Source organism: Symphalangus syndactylus, chromosome 8 (genome assembly GCF_028878055.3).
Source record: "Symphalangus syndactylus isolate Jambi chromosome 8, NHGRI_mSymSyn1-v2.1_pri, whole genome shotgun sequence".
Classification (NCBI taxonomy): domain Eukaryota; kingdom Metazoa; phylum Chordata; class Mammalia; order Primates; family Hylobatidae; genus Symphalangus; species Symphalangus syndactylus.
In genome coordinates this window covers 114,817,213-114,830,967 of record NC_072430.2, presented here as the reverse complement: position 1 = coordinate 114,830,967, position 13,755 = coordinate 114,817,213, and positions in this window count along the sequence as shown.

The window sequence follows — 13,755 nt, the reverse complement described above, 5'->3', positions numbered from 1 at the left end:
CAATTTTCTAGGCCGTAAAATGATGGCAAAACCAATTCCACTTATTTTACATGATTGTTACAAGTATCAAATGAAAAGAATTGAGGAATTATAAAAGCACTGGACAAATGTAAGTCATCACTATCATCTGCTAGCTACAAAGACCTAGAAATATTTTTATAATTAAAAACTCTATATAATGATGCCTATTTAAATGTGATATTTTAAAAACTCATAAATAGAAAATATATTTCTCCCCTTTATCACATTTTTCAAGTACTTTTACTGCCAATTAAATTTCAAAGTATAATTATTCCTTTTATTAAAAATTATTATTTAACTTGGTAATGTCATCAATCATTTATATGCATACCTCCTCCCCCAACCTCAGGATATATGTGGAAGGAGCACTGGACAGGGAATGTGGAGCCCTGCACACATTTCTTACTGGCTGTTGAATTTGAGCAGGCTGTGTCTCTTCAAGTATTTCCTTCTGGATCCTATGATTTTAAGAATTTAAATAAACAGAAGCAATTTAACTACTGGGACACAGTCTTGCCCACAGATAGAACGCTACATTCCCTTAAGAAAACCTAGGTTATTTCCTAGTATCTGCTATAGGTAGTTAGTGAAACTAAAGAGATAGAAATTGTTCTGGAACAGAGATGCTTTGGTAGTTGGAAGAAGGCAGAGCATAAGCAGGCTGCTCTGAGAAACAAATAAGCTGACTGAAGTTAAATGGGCATTAGATGTGGTAATCACGTCAGGTTCATTACTGAAAAACTGAAAGAGAGAGGGCCACAGAAGAACTGCAGACAGGCTAAGTGACAGAATACTCCTCTTACACATCTACATTTTAAAAATTTTTGTCCCACTTATCTACTCATGTATGAAAGTAATTCCTTTTGCTTGTGTGTAAATCTTTTTGTGTTTTTCTGATTATTAGCTCTGAACTTTCAAGAAGTCAAAGCAAAAATGAAAACAATGGACTACATCACCATCACTGTTTTCTAAAAGGAAGTATTAACAATTTGACTGCACAGACATATTTAGTTTATGGAACCTATTTCTAAGGGAAACTATGTCCAGAATGTAGCTTTAAAAAAAGCTAATGGGTTAAGACAAATATGTGAACAGTATTAAAAGTAATTTCCTGAAGATGGCCGAATAGGAACAGCTCCGGTCTCCAGCTCCCAGCCCCAGCGACACAGAAGACGGGTGATTTCTGCATTTCTGCTTGAGGTACCGGTTTCATCTCACTAGGGAGTGCCTAACAGTGGGTTCAGGACAGTCGGTGAAGCGCACTGTGCGCGAGCCGAAGCAGGGCGAGGCATTGCCTCACTCGGGAAGCGCAAGGGGTCAGGGAGTTCCCTTTCCTAGTCAAAGAAAGGGAAAACAGACGGCACCTGGAATATCGGGTCAGTCCCGTCCTAATACTGCGCTTTTCCAACGGGCCTGGAAAACGGCACACTAGGAGATTGTGTCCCGCACCTGGCTCGGAGGGTCCTATGCCCACAGAGTCTTGCTGATTGCTAGCACAGCAGTCTGAGATCACGCTGCAAGGCGGCAACGAGGCTGGGGGAGGGGCGCCCGCCATTGCCCAGGCTTGCTTAGGTAAACAAAGCAGCCAGGAAGCTCGAACTGGGTGGAGCCCACCACAGCTCAAGGAGGCCCGCCTGCCTCTGTAGGCTCCACCTCTGGGGGCAGGGCACAGACAACCAAAAACTCAGCGAGAACCTCCACAGCCTTAAATGTCCCTGTCTGACTGACAGCTTTGAAGAGAGTAGTGGTTCTCCCAGCACGCAGCTGGAGATCTGAGAACGGACAGACTGCCTCCTAAAGTGGGTCCCTCACCCCTGAGCAGCCTAACTGGGAGGCACCCCCCCAGTGGGACAGACTGACACCTCATTCAACCGGGTACTCCTCTGAGACAAAACTTTCAGAGGAACTATCAGACAGCTGAATTTGTGGTCTCACGAAAATCCGCTGTTCTGCAGCCACCGCTGCTGACACCCAGCCAAACAGGGTCTGGAGTGGACCTCTAGTAAACTCCAACAGACCTGCAGCTGAGGGTCTTGTCTGGTAGAAGGAAAATTAACAAACAGAAAGGGCATCCACACCAAAAACCCATCTGTACATCACCATCATCGAAGACAAAAAGTAGACAAAACCACAAAGATGGGGAAAAAACAGACCAAAAAAACTGGAAACTCTAAAAAACAGAGCACCTCTCCTCCTCCAAAGGAACGCAGTTCCTCACCAGCAACGGAACAAAGCTGGATGGAGGATGACTTTGATGAGTTGAGAGAAGAAGGCTTCAGACGATCAAACTACTCTGAGCTACGAGAGGAAATTCAAAACAATAGCAAAGAAGTTAAAAACTTTGAAAAAAAATTAGAAGAATGGATAACTAGAATAACCAATGGAGAGAAGGGCTTAAAGGAGATGATGGAGCTGAAAGCCAAGTTTCGAGAACTACGCGAAGAATGCAGAAGCCTCAGTAGCAGATGCGATCAACTGGAAGAAAGGGTATCGCTGATAGAAGATGAAATGAATGAAATGAAGAGAGAAGGGAAGTTTAGAGAAAAAAGAATAAAAAGAAATGAACAAAGCCTCCAAGAAATTTGGGACTATGTGAAAAGACCAAACCTACGTCTGATTGGTGTACCTGAAAATGATGGGGAGAATGGAACCAAGTTGGAAAACACTCTGCAAGATATTATCCAGGAGAACTTCCCCAATCTAGCAAGGCAGGCCAGCATTCAGATTCAGGAAATACAGAGAACGCCACAAAGATACTCCTCGAGAAGGGCAACTCCAAGACACATAATTGTCAGATTCACCAAAGTGGAAATGAAGGAAAAAATGTTAAGGGCAGCCAGAGAGAAAGGTCGGGTTACCCACAAAGGGAAGCCCATCAGACTAACAGCTGATCTCTCAGCAGAAACTCTACAAGCCAGAAGAGAGTGGGGGCCGATATTCAACATTCTTAAAGAAAAGAATTTTCAACCCAGAATTTCCTATCCCGCCAAACTAAGCTTCATAAGTGAAGGAGAAATAAAATACTTTACAGACAAGCAAACGCTGAGTGATTTTGTCACCACCAGGCCTGCCCTAAAAGAGCTCCTGAAGGAAGCACTAAACATGGAAAGGAACAACCGGTACCAGCCCCTGCAAAAACATGCCAAATTGTAAAGACCATCGAGGCTAGGAAGAAACTATAGCAACTAATGAGCAAAATAACCAACTAACATCATAATGACAGGATCAGATTCACACATAACAATATTAACGTTAAATGTAAATGGGCTAAATGCTCCAATCAAAAGACACAGACTGGCAAACTGGATAAGGAGTCAGGACCCATCAGTGTGCTGTATTCAGGAAACCCATCTCACGTGCAGAGACACACATAGACTCAAAATAAAGGGATGGAGGAAGATCTATCAAGCAACTGGAAAACAAAAAAAGGCAGGGGTTGCAATCCTAGTCTCTGATAAAATAGACTTTAAACCAACAAAGATCAAAAGAGACAAAGAAGGCCATTACATAATGGTAAAGGGATCAATTCAACAAGAAGAGCTAACTATCCTAAATATATATGCACCCAACACAGGAGCACCCAGATTCATAAAGCAAGTCCTCAGTGACCTACAAAGGGACTTAAACTCCCACACAATAATAATGGGAGATTTTAACACCCCACTGTCAGCATTAGACAGATCAACGAGACAGAAAGTTAACAAGGATATCCAGGAATTGAACTCAGCTCTACATAAAGTGGACCTAATAGACATCTACAGAACTCTCCACCCCAAATCAACAGAATATACATTTTTTTCAGCACCACACCACACCTATTCCAAAATTGACCACATAGTTGGAAGTAAAGCTCTTCTCAGCAAATGTAAAAGAACAGAGATTATAACAAACTGTCTCTCAGACCACAGTGCAATCAAACTAGAACTCAGGATTAAGAAACTCAGTCAAAACCGCTCAACTACATGGAAACTGAACAACCTGCTCCTGAATGACTATTGGGTACATAATGAAATGAAGGCAGAAATAAAGATGTTCTTTGAAACCAACGAGAACAAAGACACAACATACCAGAATCTCTGGGACACGTTCAAAGCAGTGTGTAGAGGGAAATTTATAGCACTAAATGCCCACAAGAGAAAGCAGGAAAGATCCAAAATTGACACCCTAACATCACAATTAAAAGAACTAGAAAAGCAAGAGCAAACACATTCAAAAGCTAGCAGAAGGCTAGAAATAACTAAAATCAGAGCAGAACTGAAGGAAATAGAGACACAAAAAACCCTTCAAAAAATTAATGAATCTAGGAGCTGGTTTTTTGAAAAGATCAACAAAATTGATGGACCGCTAGCAAGACTAATAAAGAAGAAAAGAGAGAAGAATCAAATAGATGCAATAAAAAATGAAAAAGGGGATATCACCACCGATCCCACAGAAATACAATCTACCATCAGAGAATACTACAAACACCTCTATGCAAATAAACTAGAAAATCTGGAAGAAATGGATAAATTCCTCGACAAATACACCCTCCCAAGACTAAACCAGGAAGAAGTTGAATCTCTGAATAGACCAATAACAGGTTCTGAAATTGTGGCAATAATCAATAGCTTACCAACCAAAAAGAGTCCAGGACCTGATGGATTCACAGCTGAATTCTACCAGAGGTACAAGGAGGAACTGGTACCATTCCTTCTGAAACTATTCCAATCGATAGAAAAAGAGGGAATCCTCCCTAACACATTTTACGAAGCCAGCATCGTCCTGATACCAAAACCTGGCAGAGACATAACCAAAAAAGAGAATTTCAGACCAATATCCTTGATGAACATTGATGCAAAAATCCTCAATAAAATACTGGCAAACCGAATCCAGCAGCACATCAAAAAGCTTATCCACCATGATCAAGTGGGCTTCATCCCTGGGATGCAAGGCTGGTTCAACATACGCAAATCAATAAATGTAATCCAGCATATAAACAGAACCAAAGACAAAAACCACATGATTATCTCAATAGATGCAGAAAAGGCCTTTGACAAAATTCAACAACCCTTCATGCTAAAAACTCTCAATAAATTAGGTATTGATGGGACGTATCTCAAAATAATAAGAGCTATCTACGACAAACCCACAGCCAATATCATACTGAATGGGCAAAAACTGGAAGCATTCCCTCTGAAAACTGGCACAAGACAGGGATGCCCTCTCTCACCGCTACTATTCAACATAGTGCTGGAAGTTCTGGCCAGAGCAATCAGGCAAGAGAAGGAAATAAAGGGTATTCAATTAGGAAAAGAGGAAGTCAAATTGTCCCTGTTTGCAGATGACATGATTGTATATCTAGAAAACCCCATTGTCTCAGCCCAAAATCTCCTTAAGCTGATTAGCAACTTCAGCAAAGTCTCAGGATACAAAATTAATGTACAAAAATCACAAGCATTCTTGTACACCAATAACAGACAAACAGAGAGCCAAATCATGAGTGAACTCCCATTCACAATTGCTTCAAAGAGAATAAAATACCTAGGAATCCAACTTACAAGGGACGTGAAGGACCTCTTCAAGGAGAACTACAAACCACTGCTCAATGAAATAAAAGAGGATACAAACAAATGGAAGAACATTCCATGCTCATGGGTTGGAAGAATCAATATCGTGAAAATGGCCATACTGCCCAAGCTAATTTATAGATTCAATGCCATCCCCATCAAGCTACCAATGACTTTCTTCACAGAATTGGAAAAAACTACTTTAAAGTTCATATGGAACCAAAAAAGAGCCCGCATCGCCAAGTCAATCCTAAGCCAAAAGAACAAAGCTGGAGGCATCACGCTACCTGACTTTAAACTATACTACAAGGCTACAGTAACCAAAACAGCATGGTACTGGTACCACAACAGAGACATAGATCAATGGAACAGAACAGAGCCCTCAGAAATGATGCCGCATAGCTACAACTATCTGATCTTTGACAAACCTGACAAAAACAAGAAATGGGGAAAGGATTCCCTATTTAATAAATGGTGCTGGGAAAACTGGCTAGCCATATGTAGAAAGCTGCAACTGGATCCCTTCCTTACACCTTATACAAAAATTAATTCAAGATGGATTAAAGACTTATATGTTAGACCTAAAACCATTAAAATCCTACAAGAAAACCTAGGCAATACCATTCAGGACATAGGCGTGGGCAAGGACTTCATGTCTAAAACACCAAAAGCAATGGCATCAAAAGCCAAAATCGACAAATGGGATCTCATTAAACTAAAGAGCTTCTGCACAGCAAAAGAAACTATCATCAGAGTGAACAGGCAACCTACACAATGGGAGAAAATTTTTGCAACCTACTCATCTGACAAAGGGCTAATATCCAGAATCTACAATGAACTCAAACAAATTTACAAGAAAAAAACAAACAACCCCATCAAAAAGTGGGCAGAGGACATGAACAGACACTTCTCAAAAGAAGACATTTATGCAGCCAAAAAACACATGAAGAAATGCTCCTCATCACTGGCCATCAGAGAAATGCAAATCAAAACCACAGTGAGATACCATCTCACACCAGTTAGAATGGCCATCATTAAAAAATCAGGAAACAACAGGTGCTGGAGAGGATGTGGAGAAATAGGAACACTTTTACACTGTTGGTGGGACTGTAAACTAGTTCAACCATTGTGGAAGTCAGTGTGGCGATTCCTCAGGGATCTCGATCTAGAAATACCATTTGACCCAGCCATCCCATTACTGGGTATATACCCAAAGGACTATAAATCATGCTGCTATAAAGACACATGCACACGTATGTTTATTGCGGCACTATTCACAATAGCAAAGAGTTGGAACCAACCCAAATGTCCAACAACGATAGACTGGATTAAGAAAATGTGGCACATATACACCATGGAATACTATGCAGCCATAAAAAATGATGAGTTCGTGTCCTTTGTAGGGACATGGATGAAACTGGAAAACATCATTCTCAGTAAACTATCGCAAGGACAAAAAACCAAACACCGCATGTTCTCACTCATAGGTGGGAATTGAACAATGAGAACTCATGGACACAGGAAGGGGAACATCACGCTCCGGGGACTGTTGTGGGGTGGGGGGAAGGGGGAGGGACAGCATTAGGAGATACACCTAATGCTAAATGACGAATTAATGGGTGCAGGAAATCAACATGGCACATGGATACATATGTAACAAACCTGCACATTGTGCACATGTACCCTAAAACCCTAAAGTATAATAAAAAAAAAAAAAAAAAAAAAAAAAAAAAAAAAAGTAATTTCCTAGTCTGTTAACTGTCGGAAGGTCAATTGGAGTACCAGTAATGGTGTCAAAGCATAAAAACTGGAGAGGTTTGCATCACTTTTAAATTTCATACTATTTTTCTTCCACAACTGACCCTGGCGTTTTAAAATGATGCACACATTGATTCCTGTGATTTTTGTTTTCTTTATTTCTTAGGGTATCTAGTAGGACTTTTTGAAACTTTATTTTTGTAAATTCACAAGTTAAAAAAAAAACATATAGGAAGTCCCATGAATCTTTCATCCTACCTCCCCCAATATGGACGTCTTGCATAACTATTGTACAATAACAAAAGCAGGAATTTGACATCAGTATTAATCCACAGAGCCTATTCAGATGTCACTAGTTACACATACACTCATTTGTACATGTGTGTATATGTTTGTAGTCCTATGAAATTTTATCACATGTGTAGCTTTATGCAATTGCCACCACTATGAAGATACAGAAATACTGCATAACCCCAAGGCTCCCTCTTGATACCTTTTTACAGCCACAGCCATCCTCCCAAATCCCTAACCCTTAATTTGTTCTCTATAATTGTGTTATTGCAAGAATGCTATAATTCATTTACCTTTACATGAATACCTTGCACATGCATTTCTTGTATGCATGTTATACATCAATAAAAATTTAAATGTTAAAAAAAGAATTTCATAAAAACAATCATTCATGATTGGCTTTTTTTGCATTCAGAATAACTTGCTCGAGGTCCATTCAAGTTGTGTTTATCAAACTGGGTTGTTAAAATCTAAAAGAAGTCATCATTCTTTACATGTCTCATTTGAAAGTCAATCCATGAAACTCTAAATATTCATCCTCATTTGGTGTGAAAGAAAAACTGATTTACTTTTAAGTGAGGCAAGTATTTTCAGTAAGATCTCCTACTATTCCTGCCTTTTTTATTATTATTATTATACTTTAAGTTTTAGGGTACATGTGCACAATGTGCAGGTTTGTTACATATGTATACATGTGCCATGTTGGTGTGTTGCACCCATTAACTCGTCATTTAACATTAGGTATATCTCCTAATGCTATCCCTCCCCCCTCCCCCCACCCCACAACAGGCCCAGGTGTGTGATGTTTCCCTTCCTGTGTCCATGTGTTCCCATTGTTCAATTCCCACCTATGAGCGAGAACATGCAGTGTTTGGTTTTTTGTCCTTGCAATAGTTTGCTGAGAATGATGGTTTCCAGCTTCATCCATATCCCTACAAAGGACATGAACTCATCCTTTTTTATGGCTGCATAGTATTCCATGGTGTATATGTGCCACATTTTCTTAATCCCGTCTATCATTCTTGGACATTTGGGTTGGTTCCAATTCTTTGCTATTGTTAATAGTGCCGCAATAAACATACGTGTGCATGTGTCTTTATAGCAGCATGATTTATAATCCTTTGGGTATATACCCAGTAATGGGATGGCTGGGTCAAATGGTATTTCTAGTTCTAGATCCCTGAGGAATGGCCACACTGACTTCCACAATGGTTGAACTAGTTTACAGTCCCACCAACAGTGTAAAAGTGTTCCTATTTCTCTACATCCTCTCCAGCACCTGTTGTTTCCTGACTTTTTAATGATCGCCATTCTAACTGGTGTGAGATGGTATCTCATTGTGGTTTTGATTTGCATTTCTCTGATGGCCAGTGATAATGAGCATTTTTTCATTGTGTCTTTTGGCTGCATAAATGTCTTCTTTTGAGAAGTGTCTGTTCATATCCTTTGCCCAATTTTTCATGGGGCTTTTTTTTTCTTGTAAATTTGTTTGAATTCATTGTAGATTCTGGATATTAGCCCTTTGTCAGATGAATAGATTGCATCTACTTTGTCAGATGAGAAAGCCAAATCATGAGTGAACTCCCATTCACAATTGCTTCAAAGAGAATAAAATACCTAGGAATCCAACTTACAAGGGATGTGAAGGACCTCTTCAAGGAGAACTACAAACCACTGCTCAATGACATAACAGAAGATACAAACAAATGGAACAACATTCCATGTTCATGGGTAGGAAGAATCAACATTGTGAAAATGGCCATACTGCCCATGGTAATTTATAGATTCAATGCCATCCCCATCAAGCTACCAATGACTTTCTTCACAGAATTGGAAAAAACTAAAGTTCATATGGAACCAAAAAAGAGCCCGCATTGACAAGACAATCCTAAGCCAAAAGAACAAAGCTGGAGGCATCATGCTACCCGACTTCAAACTATACTACAAGGCTACAGTAACCACAACAGCTTGCTACTGGTACCAAAACAGAGATCTAGACCAATGGAACAGAACAGAGCCCTCAGAAGTAATGCCACATATCTACAACTATCTGATCTTTGACAAACCTGACGAAAATGAGAAATGGGGAAAGGATTCCCTGTTTAATAAATGGTGCTGGGAAAACTGGCTAGCCATATGTAGAAAGCTGAAACTGGATCCCTTCCTTACACCTTATACAAAAATTAATTCACGATGTATTAAAGACTTACATGTTAAACCTAAAACCATAAAAACCCTAGAAGAAAACCTAGGCAATACCATTCAGGACAAAGGCATGGGCAAGGACTTCATGTCTAAAACACCAAAAGCAGTGGCAACAAAAGCCAAAATTGACAAACAGGATCTAATTAAACTGAAGAGCTTCTGAACAGCAAAAGAACCTATTCCTGTCTTAATACTGTTTCTTTGATCATATAATTATATTCAGAACATATGACTAACCGCAAAAATAGAGGTTGTTCTTCCATCATTCTTCTAGATTAATTCGTCCAATATATCTTAGATTATACTTCATTAGAGCATTCTAATAAAATTATTACCAAAAATATGCTTTATAAGGAAAACAGAAATTACTTTATAAGTATTTCATCTCCTGTTAATGTAGTCATCATGGGCAGCAATATTCTTAAATTAGTTTATGGCAGAATAGATAATTGTTAATCTCTTAAAGGAAAATGCCCTGAATATTTAAAGGCAGAGAAAAGAAATAAAAGTGCACTCTCAATTTCTTCAGTTCACTTCATCTTCTTACTTTAACTAAAATATGGCCTTTCCCTGAGAACTGTTTTCTCTGCAAGCAAAAATGTCTTGCTTCCTATTTTACTGACAGAAGAAACTAGAATAGCCACCATAAACTCTCTCCACCTCTCTACCCACCTACATGCATCTCTACCCATACAGTCTGCATTTCCTCCAGTTACTATGGAATAGCTGACTGTGACCACCCAGTTCACTTGTCTATCTTCTGCTTTCTCAAGAACATAACTTCTGCAATTCTGTCCCCCTCATCCCTCCAAGGAATTGCTACTTGTCCCTCTATTCAATCATTTCCATCAATATACATACTTGTAATATCACCCACGTTTTAAGAAACCTTAATTCCACTTTCCCCTCTATCTCTTACCCCTATTCTCTGCTCTCCCTTACAGTAATACTCCTTGAAAACATCTCTACTTATTGTCTTCAATTCCTCTTTTTGAATCTACTAGGGTTTTATGCCCACCACTCCACCAAAACTGCTCTGATCAAAGCAATAATGTACTCCCATTTTTTAATCGAATTCTCAGACCTAAACTTAATTGACCTGTCAGTTGCATTTGACAAAATTGATCACTCCCCCTCCTTGAAGTACTGTCTTCAGATCCCTATGCTTTCCTGGTTGTCCTCCTGTCTCCTGAAAGTTCTTTTGTTTTCCAGACTTCAACTTTCTGGTTTTCTCTTCACTCACTTCCTAGGGGATCCCATTCAGTCTCATAACTTCAGGTACCATTTATATGCTGACAACTTTCAAATTAATTCTGTAGCCTAGCTATCTCCCTGAACTCCAGACTCATACAACATAGTGTCTAGTCAACCTCTTCTTTTGGATGTTTCATAGTTATCTCAAGCATGAGATATCCAAAAATGAAATGCCAGTTTGCCCTTCCAAAGCCTCCTCTTCATATAGTTTTTCTCCTGTTAGTGAAAAACCTTGAAATAATTTCTGATTCATCAATTTCTGTCACTCCTCACTTCCAATCTATTAACAAATCCTTCAACTCTAGCTGCAGAATAGGTGCAAGTTTTGACCATTCTGCATCTTCCTCCACTACCAGCACTCTGGTTCTCAAGCTACCATAACTCAACTGGATTATAGCAATAGCCTTTAGATTCATCTTCATACTTCTATCATCATCTGTCTTACAGTCCATCCTCCACAACACAGCCACAATTATCCTTTTAAAATTAAATCAGATTATCTCACTCCCCTGATCAAAACCGTCAGTGCATTTTCTGCTCACTCAGGGTAAAAGCCAAAGACCTTATAATGTTCTACAAGGTCTTACATTATCTAGCTCTCACTACATCTCTCATTTCATCCACTATTCTCCCTCTTTTACATTCTTTTCTTGCTACTCTAGTCTCGCTGCTTCTTGAGCATGGTGAGTACGCAAGGCCTTTAACCCTGTTATTTTCCTGCCTGGACAACTCCTCCAAGTTACCCTCTTGGTTCCCTCCCTCACTTCCTGAATCTCTACTCAGATGTAACTTATCATTGACCCTCATTCTGCTTCATTTATATCTTTTTAGACTTTATTGCTTTCAGATATGCCATTATTTGTTTATTTAATATCTTCACCACTACTACCACCACCAGCAGAATATAAGCTGCATAAGAGCAGAGTCTTTGTATACAGCACCTTGAACAGTGCCTCGCACAAAGTAGGTACTCAATAAGAATTCTTGGAAAATATTTCTGATACAAAATATAGTTATACTAATTATCTTTAAAAATGAAAACAGATGTTTTGTTGTTCTTTTGAATTAGGTTTTTAATGGAAAGAGTTTTAAATAGTTTCTTAATTTTGAGCACTTAAAACCTTTAAAATTACATTTATTGATATTCAAGGAAACTTATTTTGGCATTACCCTCAACCCAAACAGAAGTAAAGATATTTACATCTCAGATTTTTAAAACAATATTTTTATGAAACAATTTCTGGCTCACAGAAAAATTGCTAAGTAGTACAAAGAACTTCCATGTATCTTTCACTAGATTCACAATCATTTTTATATGATACAAGTACAATGTTTCCACATTTGCTCTATTGTCCTCTCTCATGTTGTAGGGTCCCCAGTTCTCCCCCCAACTGTCTTTCTGTATTCTGACCAAAAATCCTGAAGTGCCTTGACCACTCTGTGACCCAGCCAGCTGTAGGCCTTTCCCAGCAGGCTTGAACCAAAACTCAGGCCTCAACATTCCCAGGTATCTAAGACATTGCCCAAAACACTGAAGCAAACTGTCCCTGCCCTGAGCCAAATTTCTTAAAATCTTAAACAAACTTCATACCCTGACCCCCTCACTGGCGACATGCTTAGCGAGAACACCTCTTTTCTCTGTCACGAGGATTGCTGCAGCACTCTGTAAGTAACTTCCCCTAATAAATGCTTTCACCTGATCACCCTGGCATTCAGTGCTTCTTTCTTTGGAATCCCTACCAGCCCAAAACACACGCTTATGCAAGGGAGTAAGTTGCAGACATCATGCCCTTTTTTTCCTGAATATTTCAATGTAATACTGATATCTTAATATCTACTAATTTCAAATGGGAATAAGTAATCCAAAATACCATTAGTTGACTAACATAAAATATAAGCCCACAATACAATTCTTTCTGATTGTGTTAAGATTAAAATAACGCATATACTAAGTTCTTAGTTGCTTAATGAGTATGTTCTTTATTCCTCTCATAAAAGAGCATAGAAACACCTAGTAGTATAACTTGGTGAGCTTGGGCCAAAAATGACATGTCCTATAGAAAAAGTAGCTTGAATTGGAGCTACTGGTCTTGTGTATTAGTAATATTTCTACCAGAAAAATGAATGCAGATTGTATGTGATTGTCATGCTGGACCCCTATTAACCTCAGCAGGGGTGGCACCAGGTTTAAAAGCCCGAAAAAGAGACCCACATACAGCAAATAAGACACGGGGTTTCATTTGAGAGAATTCACATACCAGGGCAGTCCAGTGGCAGCAGTCTGAACAGGAGAACCGGTCACTGCTTGCAAAAAAGCATGCAGTTTTTACAGCACTTTCGGTCAGCAACCGCCCCCACCAGCCAGCAACTTCCACGTGGCAACACTTATTTCTTCAGTTAAATTATTGCTTTCAGCTGTATCTGTTATACAGGGTCATTCTCAGGGTATGCTTAATTAAGAGATTGCTGTCACGTAAGTCTACTATACAGTGATAGAGGCAATAGATTATCACAAAGCTCTTAGGAATAAAACAAACAAACAAGCCAATGCAACAACAAATCCTTATAGCAATTCCCAGGTAAAGGAGAGTATGCAGAGTGACGAGAAAGGGGGGTGAAAAATGGAGGAAGAATTTGAGCTGAACTGGTAAGGGTGGCTTGGGTTCCAATGAATAAGTAA